The sequence below is a fragment of the Passer domesticus genome, chromosome 3, assembly GCF_036417665.1.
Source record: "Passer domesticus isolate bPasDom1 chromosome 3, bPasDom1.hap1, whole genome shotgun sequence".
Lineage (NCBI taxonomy): Eukaryota > Metazoa > Chordata > Aves > Passeriformes > Passeridae > Passer > Passer domesticus.
This window is the reverse complement of record NC_087476.1, coordinates 40,560,487-40,571,105: the sequence shown is the minus strand read 5'-3', so window position 1 is coordinate 40,571,105 and position 10,619 is coordinate 40,560,487.

Below are 10,619 nucleotides of genomic sequence, written 5' to 3'. Positions count from 1 at the left end.
AAGCTCTTTACAAAGCATTCGTACACTTTGTCCTAAACACAGTAATCAAGTTTCCCACTGAGAGACTTGAAGATCAAGACTAGGGGCCAAATTCTGCTCTTATAGTTACATGTTCACCTGTGTAACTGACAGCAGAATTTGCCCTTAGGACTTTAAACTTGATCTGCTATTCGATGGGCAGCTCGTGCACTGATCTGAGCACCAGAGTGATGTGCTCCTGTCAACCTGTGAATCAGAGGAATTGCTGCTCTCATACCGAGGAGGAAAAAAACCTCCTTGTAAATTGCTCTTGAAATCGCCTCATGCTTCTTTCTAGCAAGGATGGGCAAATTTGAACACAAAATTCAACATAAACTTAAATAATGCTTAGATATCAGGGAGACAGATGCCACAGAAATACAAGCTGGTTGATGACTAATTGTATTTGCCTTTCATTTAGGACATGCTATGATAAAAGGAGTTAGTGAGGGGAAAAGAGAGAAATTTAAATGAAAAAATGCACGAAGCACACATAAATATGTACATGCTGCATATAAACAAAGCAAATTTAGACCAGCTTCAGCATACTTCTTCACTGGCTAATACAGAAAGTATTCAGAAAAGAAGCTATTCTTTGTAAAACTGTCTTCATCCTCCAAAACAACAAAAAAAAGATCAATATAGACAGGGCAAAAAGTTTTATTGGATGAGATTACCTTGCAAAAACTACAGAATTGTCTGTTGAATTCAACATAAGTTAGCAACTTTGTGAAATGGAATACATTTTTTCCAAATTTACTGCTTTGCATAAAATTAGTTAACACTGAGCACGGACTGTCAAAATGTGTCTAGTAGAATGAGAATGTGGGACACTTGGGGAAGGCAGCCGAGTTAATTTTAGTTGTGGATACACTACCCTCGGCAAACCTTGACCCTGTTCAAACAGCACTTGCAATCAAGATTTACTACACTGTGTTGTCAAGCAGAGAGCCTGTTGTGTTTATGCAGATACGTAGACTTGTCTCATGATGCCAGGCAGCCTTTCTTGGCTAAAACTTCCCTGGTCCAGGCTCCTCTCCTTCCTGTGCCTAGCTGCCAGTTTAGCCCATTGTGGCAGCAGTCACATGAGAGGGAAGTGCTGTTGGCTGATGTTGCCCTGTTGGCTGATGTTGCCCTCATGCTGCTGTGGAAAATGTGAGTTGCAGTCATGCCTAAAGTCTTTGTGGATATAGGGCTGGGCTAGCTCATTTGAACTTTCAAATAAACCTAGAAGGTATGAAACTGTCACATGAAAGATGGAGGTGCTCATTTAGTTTGTAAATCACATGTGATTGCTGCTATAATTGCTTCAATGGGAAAAGATGGCAAGAAGGCTTTCCTACGTAAGTTGGCCAAAAGATATTTTTGATAGTGCTTCGTGAAAGAATGTGTGTTCTTTAAATCAGGGAGGTAAGCATTATTTTTTTGATGTATTGAAGTAATGTCAATGCCTTAGTTACAAACTGCTATTGTCCCTGTGATGCTGCACTCTGCAGAAACAGACAAGAAAAGCTTCTTCCTCAAGGTAACTGCCTGTCTCCATTTAGCAAACAAAATAAAAAAAGACTAGGTCGTAAACAATTTTTTAGGTACATTTTTTTTTCACTAGGAAAAAAGCTTATAAAACTCATTGCAATGATCAAATCTGTTCTTGCAAATGACAATTTCTTTTGCTCAGACACCCTACTGACATCATGGCTTGAATGAGCAAGAAGAGAAAAAAATATTTTTTTAAATGCTTTTATTGTCTTATTTTATTCTCTATTCATTTGCAAGTTATTCCATTTTCAAGGTCAACTGTTTGATAGAACACTTGGAAGGATATTCCCTGGACATATTTTTGAGAGGAAAAAATAATCCAGTTTGTAAACAAATGAAATAAAATGTGACAGAACATGATATCAGACATGCAACATTTGTGACAGATGAAGCTCACAAAGATTGCCCACAGACTTCAGAATGTCTCCTTAGTAATCCCCTTTTCCTCAGGAAAGACTGCTCCTGGGTTTCCCTGGCCACTTCAGAAGTTCATTCTAGCATCTTCATTGAATGTCTAAGACTAAACTCAGTAAAATTAATGTATTTTAAACTGCCCAAGAGGTTACAATGAGTATCTCACAGAATTTAAACTCTCGTTCTCTTTCCTCGAGTTTTCTTCTCTGCAAACACCCTTATTCCTTTTCCAGTTAAAAAAAAAAAAACCAAAAAAAAACCCCAACAAAAACAACAAAGAAACAAACACAGAAAAAAAAAAAAACACCAAAAAATCAACCAACCAAAAAAAACCCCCAAAATAAAAACCCAACTAACCAACAACAGGGATAAAAAAGAACAGCCCTGACAAACTCCCATAATTATTCTGCAAATTACAGAATGGTAGTTGAGGCTCATTTCCTAATAACTTTTCCAATATTTCTGAGCTGCCTCAACAAGTTTTGTCAAAGTCTCATCCAAGTGTTTGATCCTGAAAGTTAAAATTAACTCAAGAATCACCTCTTTCCCCCTCAGACCTAGATCTCCTGAGCTTGCTTATATTTCTTGTGTACTTGCAACTGCTAGGATAAGACCCAAAAAGCTGTGAACACTTTTCCCCACTGTGATAGACAGGAACAAAGCCTTCTTCAGAGAGCAGTGGATGGAAAGTAAATAGGTTCATGAGCTCTGGGAACACTGACAGTGCTGCAGGCAGGGTAGCAGACAATGTAAAAATAAATACAGTTAAAGAGTAAGAAAAATATGTTTACTTTTGCTCCTTTAAGCTTTGATCTATTTGAAAAGGTTGTGAAGGAGATCCCAGTTCAGAAGGGCATGAAAAAAACTTACTTTTAGGCGACACTATTGCCTCACAGATGAAAAGGAGGCAAATTGGATTTCAAAAGATTCACAATAGATGAGTCATAATCATGAAGAATATGATTCCCAAGCCATTAGGAATAAACAGATCATGTGATGGAAAGTATCCAGAGAAACATAATTTCCACAAACATAAGTAATTTCTCCTATCAGGTTCCCAGTACTTACTAGTAAATCCCAAACAACTAACAGAGTGGCTATAAATTGAAGAGATTTAAGAGAGGCATTTTGCAGATTTCTGAGAATTAATTGTCTCAGCTCACACCTCACTTGTACTGGTAGAGTAAAAGCCACAGTCTGCAATGCTACAAACAGGTCAATACTGCATATACATACATACACATACAAATATATATATATACGTGCATTTTTTGTTTGCTAAGTGTGAGGGTTTTGTTTTGGGGTTGCATTTTTTTTGTTTTGTTTAATGAATAGTGCCTAGAAGGCACAACAAGAGAACCAACTAGAGCACCAACTACTGCATTAAATCAATATTGTGTCTTGTAAAACACATAACAGCACTAGAAAATAACACATAATCTGAGAAAAACCATGGCCATGATGCATTTCTATCTCTGTGGAATGCTATGGAATGTAAAATATTTGCTTCTTTCTCCTTTCAATTTAAACCCCGCTTTCCTCTGAGATTATGCTCAAAAGGTATTTCAGCTTGAAGAATTAAGATAGAATGCTTATACCTTTCTAGAGCTGTGGGCTCTTCAACAAAACAAAAGGAATTAAGAAAAATTATTTTGAGGATTTTTGCCCATCCTCCATCAATAAAGAGCTCTTAGCTTTGTCCCCAGCCCTCTGTCCAACCTGCATAGCAAAGATACTGTATTGCCTAAGCAACCCAAGTGGTATATACAGACATTTACTCCATGTTTTTGGGGTTTTTTTTATTTTTTTTTCCATCACTATCTCTTTTCTTTCTGAAATATTTGTTACAACTTCTAGTATTTCCATTAACCAGAGTGGTAGCAATTTCCCATAGTTATTTTCCCTTGTGAAAGAATACTGAAAATTTGTGGTTTCATTTCCACTTAGGATGAAAATTAAGGCCTTTTGAAGCTTTAGTAAGAAGAAAGATGAATATGAGAAATGTCCCTAAGTACCTCAAGATCCCATGTCTGTTGTAGGGGAAACTAGATCACCTCACCTCATATAATTTTTGCATCTCTCTCTCTCTCTGTCTCTCTCTCATGTGTACCTCAGGCACTGTTCTTTGCTATTTTGGGACAGTTCTCTTTCAAGGGGAACTGCAAACTTCTGCATAAATTAACTTCTACTGTCCCAAGAGGTTAAATTTGTGTGTCCTGTTTCTGTAAATAACCGAAGGTTGTTTGGTTGGAGACTCCACTTTGTGTTTACTCTTGCAGAGCAGGTCTGCAACAGGACAGAGAAATCAGATCCGAGCACTCACCTTCATCTCGTGGTGAAATACAAACCACCATGATGAACCAAGAGGCAGAGGAATTGACTTGGCCCCTCTTACATCCCAAGTCAGCAGGACCATTAGATTGTGAGGAACTCTGAGACTGTCCTCTTTTTGGACTGGATTTTCTAGCCTGCTTCTCAGAAACCTTTAATGAAAAAAAATCATGCCAAGCTTGTACACATCAGCAGCATGTGTCACTCTTGAAAGACTGGTTCTTCCTTTAGACAATAACTTTTTGGCAAAAATACTCCTAATATAGCACAGCTACATGTCCCACATATAAATCAGTTTAACCATTCGGTATCTTCTGAACCAAAGTCTGACTGACATAAACAAAAAGTTATATCCTCTTCTCTTTCACATAGATTTTATGCTGCACTCATCGCTATGCTGCTGCCAGCACCATGTCAGTGATGCATATATGAATCAGTACAAACCATTCACAAGTTCTATATTTAAAAGGCTCCGGATGTAGCAGCTCTTCCAGCCTCGTCAGATGTTCGGAGGCGGGTAGGCGTGAAGGGAGGAGAGGGGAAAGGAGTGTTCCGCTTCAAATTCCCACCAGTTTGTTTTGACATCTCCCTTGTACCAAAGTGGCTGGAGCTCACTCAGTGGCTTGCAGAGAGACGTGTGTTGCCAATCTGATATGATGACTCTGCATACACCGCCAAAAATTGTAGTGGATTTTTCATCTCGGATCACAAAGCAAGCTCATGTTTAATTTGGTAGCTACTATCATCCCACCTTTTTTGTGAGACATTGCTGCTTTACATGTGTATCCCTTTTTTATACAAGCAAATGACAAGCAAATTTTTTTTTTTTTGGTATACTTTGCTCAATTATGTAAGATTGTCACAAGCATGTAGAGGATGGGGAGAAAGTGAGCTGTTCTGGTGAGACAGCTGACAAAGGAGCAACTCCAGCTCCCCGTACGCTCTGGACTCGGCAGAAAGCCCTTCTGTTTTTTTCCTGATTCACACTATATGAAGAAAATAAAAAATGTGGCAGTGGGGAAGGGGAGGAACTCAGAGAAGTAGAGGTAAGGAAGCCAGGAAACAGAAGACTAAAATCTTGGCATTACTGCCCTCCACATCAGGGAAATAAGGTGAAGGTTTTGTTCAGATCTCCTGCCTCTCTGCCTTCATTTTTGATTTCTACATCGTAGCACACTTCCTTGTCCTGAAGGCATCTGCCCTCCCAGAGCTGGTTCTGTTTTGCTTGTGCCATTATTATAGGCTCAGTGTCTCTGATACATGATTGAGGCCTGACTCATAAATAAGAGCTACTATAAATTTAAACCACTGTCTTGTTTAATCCCCTTTTGCCCACATAGTGAGGAAACTGACTGGAATTTATTGCCTTGTGTATTCTCCCTGATTTATTCAGTCAGGAGCCTGCTTGCATTTTCCTCTATTTGACATTACTTTATATCTCGTAACATAATATATTTTCATTATATTTTAACACACCATGTGGTTAATGCAACCACACTGCAAAATTTTGGGATCTTGCTGCTTGTGCTGCTATTTCTCATGTACAATAATATCCAGTACATGATGAAGACCTGACTCATAAACAATAGCTTAGGTCACTGCCTTATTTATTTCCCTGAGCACTCTGGCCAAGGAACTAACGGCCTGGTAATATATCTGACATTTGTATCAGGATAGTAGGATCTATGCCCCTGCGCAGGAACACGGGGATCATCTGTTGACCCAAGCTATTAGCAAGTATAGGAATCTGCATTAGAGCATCAAGAAAGTTGTGCTGACTCAATTCTACCAGCACAGCCTGTTAATTCTGAGTATGAGAAGCCTGTGCCAACTTCTACACAGGTAGAGAGAAAGAGTGAGAGACCTTCTGAGGAAATCTATGAGGTAGCTTTGAGAAAAGAGGAGGTGTGCAGTGTCACCAGATTAGCAGGATAGGAACCAAGAGAGCACATATAATCCGAGAAGTCTGCCTCCATATATTGTTTGGTGTGCTTCCAAAAATCACAATTAGAGCTGTTCATTTTTAAAAACTAAATGTTTTCTCCTCAAATTGCATTTTTAGAAGAAGAAAATGCTGCAGCAAATTGATTCTCAGTGAAAGCAATTTTTTGAATCTTTTTTACTTCCTCACTGAACAAATCAATTTCTGTGCAAAATCCAAAAAGCTAAAGTGACATAGGGTAGGATAAGAAAAGTTGAGACCCACAATAATTATCAGGCTTTTAAAAATTGTTTGTTAAAAGTTTAAAACAAAAGTTGCTTTCACCCTTTCTGTTCTAAGGAAGAGTTTCACAGAAAGACATCACCAACAACTGCAGACTCACAGCGTGGGAGAGAGGAGTGTTTTTCAAAAAAAGGCACCTTTGCAGCATGGACTAGGTAATCAGTACATTAAGTCCAGGGACTAGAGCACAAGGTGGGCACATCACTGGGTGTAGCACCTGACAGTGCACAGCACTGGGGAGTACTTTGTGAGAGAATGTTCCAGAGCCCCAACAGCCTGACAAAGAAAGAAAATCTTGAGCTCACAACAGCCAAGACACCAGTAGCAAGCTCATTCTGAAACTTTGTATGGCACTCACACCATTACCAAGGTTAGTCCTGTATTCTCCCTGAGTTCCCTGTGGCCTTGATGAAGTAAATGCCTCTTAAGGTTGATACCCAAAATCAAGTTACATGGCAATATTTAGTAACTTCAAGTGTGATTTCAAGTCATATAAGGTATAGGTGGCTGCCATAACACTGGCTGTTCCTGCAGATATTCAGAAAGAAAAATTGTTTCACTGATTCTGGAAAAGAAAGCAAAGTTTGGTCTGATTTTAGAAGAATGTCAGTACCCATGCAAAAAATATGTAAGGTTATGTGGTTTTTTATTTCTTTTTAACCACTTTGTTATCAACCTTTTCCATCTAAACCTTTTGCTCTGAACTGCTGAATTAGGCCTGGCTTGGAAGGAGTTAATTTTCATCAGAGGAACCCTTATGGTGCTGTGTTCTGGATTTGCAACTAAAGCGGCATCGATGATGTGCTCCAAAGGGATACTTTATAATGTCATGCTCAGCTATAAAAACTGAATGGAGGAACAGTCTGGAGAGATAACAACTGCACAGTGCCTGGCTGGACATCACAGTATTTGTGGGAGGTGGCAAGTGATTGGTTTTGCATAATTTTTAAATGATTTTTTTAATCTTTCTTTGCTTATTAAACTATGTCAAGCCATGAGTGTTTTAGCTTTTGCTCATCTGATTCTCTTCCCTGTTCTGCTGGGAGGGCTGGGGGGCTGAGGCACCACATAGCTAATGGCTCTTTGGAGCTGCTGTATCACAGCTGCGTATCTGTTCTACCCCTCTTCTTTCTAATCTGCTTTTGAGGATTCCCTAAACACTTCAGGTCCAACTGAGGGTCAAAGAAAGACCAGCAACTTCATCAGTTTCTTGGTGATATTTTTAAATTTTATACTCCAGTCATGTTACTTTCAAATGAAAGGACATGAGAACTGTTGTAATTTTTGGTGATTTTATTCCTTTTTCTCTGTCATGACAATGGACTCAAAGACATGCAGGAGACAGCACAAAAGACATGAAAGAGTTACTGAACCATTTGTTCAAGACATGCTGTCAGTGCTTTCTTTTTTTCTCTGGCCTGGTATCAATAAAAGGATGGAAATTGAAAAGACTCCTAACTTACGAGTCCACATGAAAATCTTCCTATACAGGAACTGTAAAAATTAAGATTAAATACTCCAGAGCCATCTTTTTCAGGAAAGGAAAGTGTTTGGGCAGTAGCTGTTCAGACCACCCTGCATCCCTGCAGACATGAGGTCCATGGTATCACAGGGAAACAAGAATGCTCCAGCTCCACTCTTTTGTGAGAAAGGAGAGAGAAATGCAGAGACTGAGAACTGGGAGCAAATAATTTTTTGATTTCATACCTGTTGATTTCTGAAAAAATATTTTGACTATGATGTGTTGTTATTATCCACCTACTTAAAATTACAACTTTTCTCCAACACTGCCTCTAGGCACTCTAGAACAAAAATTAAGAGCAAATATCTACAGGGTATGAAGGTGTTGTGACTGTCCACTGGTCAACAGCAAAAGAACGGATCACTTACCTCCACTTCACATCCAGAGAATGGAATCCAGAAACAATGTCTTTTGCTGATCAGATTTTTCTTTATTAAATTGAAAGTTATTTGTGGCTGTTTGCACTTACTTTTGCTTTCTGTCTTTCCCCCCGCCCCGGCCCCTGCCCCCCCCCACCCCACTATGGTGATTATCCTTTTATCTCAAAAAATGCTTCACTCTTATTTCCAGTGCAGCGATAGCTCCTGGAGAGTCCAGTGATCATCAATCACCATCTCCCCTGCTGCTCAAATCAACACACACACACTACTCATGTCCCAATCAGTGTCTGGTCCTGTAGTCCTGGGAATGGTTTAGGCCTAGCTATATCTTTATCAATAACCTATGTTTATATGAACAGGAATAAAACTAATCTGAGTGGTGAACCCTACATTTAAGTGTGGTTATTACTGAATACTGAGTCAACAATCAAACACTGCTTTGTTTTCCAAAATATGAAAAAAAGGGGGAAGACAAAGAGAAGATAAAAAGCAGAGGAAAAAAAATAAAAGAAAACAAACAAACAAATGAAAGAGAGAGGAGAGTAAATGAAAAAAATATACTTTTTCTGCTTTGAGAATAGCTTTAAAAAGCGTGGGCAATGTTTGAGTGACAGACACTTTTGTTAACACAAGGTACCTACATGCACTGACCTTTCAAAGCAAATGCAAAGGTGTTTGTAATCTTTACAGTCTGAGACCTTCCTAAGGATATGATTTGCAAAGTTGATATTTACACACCTTAAAAACAATAAAAAGTGTTAGTGATTTTTAAAATAGAGATTCTACCAAAGAGTCAATACTGTTTCTAAAGCACACAATTTGTGCATATTTATATTGGCTGTGATAGAATTAGCTTATTTGATGTATGGATAGAATGGCCAAAAATCACAGCAGTGTTTCTTGTAATATTTTCAGTCTTATCTATTAAATGGGTTATTTTCTCCACAGTAAAGTTTTATCTTATTACCCATTGTCTATCAGTAAAATATAAAGAAAATAAAGAAACAATATATGTAGTTTTACTAAGTAAAGTTAACAATGGGTTAGATCCTGCTGCCTTTGCTAATAATATCAGGTAAAACCTCTTCCTTGGATTTTGCAAATATTTGTGGATGTAATTAACTTAAGCATACAATAAGTCACTCCAAAGTCAGTGCTTAATCAGTCTGAGAGACTTACAAAGGAAATTAGCATTTATGAAATACATTATAAATAGCCCCATTTGCACATAGGGATCCCTAATAAAATATTTGGTTTTTACATTTTGTATACCCTAAGAAATGGAGAACTATTTTGGCTGCCTGTTCTTTTCATTAAGTATATTTCTTTTCAGGAAAAAAAAAAATTGCTAAGCTCTCTGTTAGCTTAGCATTTCACTTATCATACATTTTGTTAAACAGGAGCAAACCAGGCTGAATATATATTTATTTAAAAGTTTAACCCACTTTTTAAAAGTATTAATTACTCTAAATAAACTGTTTTCTTTCAAATTCCATTTTATTAATATATTAATATATTTAGTCTACAGAATTTCATTGCAAAAGAATTGTGAGCCAAAGTATTAGACCCAGATGTTCTTTGTAAACTTATACAAAATTAAATGACAGTGTATTTGCCAGCATGCTATTTGTTCTAAAATTTTAATTATTTCTAATATTTAACTAAATTAAAATCTGAAATGCCTGAAAAAGAAGAGCTTTATAAATTTGCTTGCAATTGCACAAATTCAGCAGTTATTGACAGAAAGATTCTTAAGATATATCAATCTTGGAAACATATCTCCACTATATATCCCATCAAGATGAGGAAGGCACTCTTTGGCTCTCTAGGAAGATTTTGAAATTTTCAACTGCATTTTCACTGTTACTATCCAGCACAATAATTATTTAGCCAGGAGACCAAACTAGATGAACCAATGGTGCCTTCTACCTTTTAATTTACCAGTCCTTTTACTGAATTACAATATAATCTCAAGCAGATAATTAAACATGTCCTAGATATAAGAATTTTATTTTTCCCTGCTGGCTGAGCTCAGGAGGAACATTTGAACTACAGTCATAGTTTCATGCTACTTTAGCTCTATTCTGAATCAATCCAACTTATGCTGACCCATGGAGCACAAAAGAAACACTTTAAAAAGTGCTAAACATTTTTTCAAAGACCAACATCTGACTTCATGTTTAGATTATAA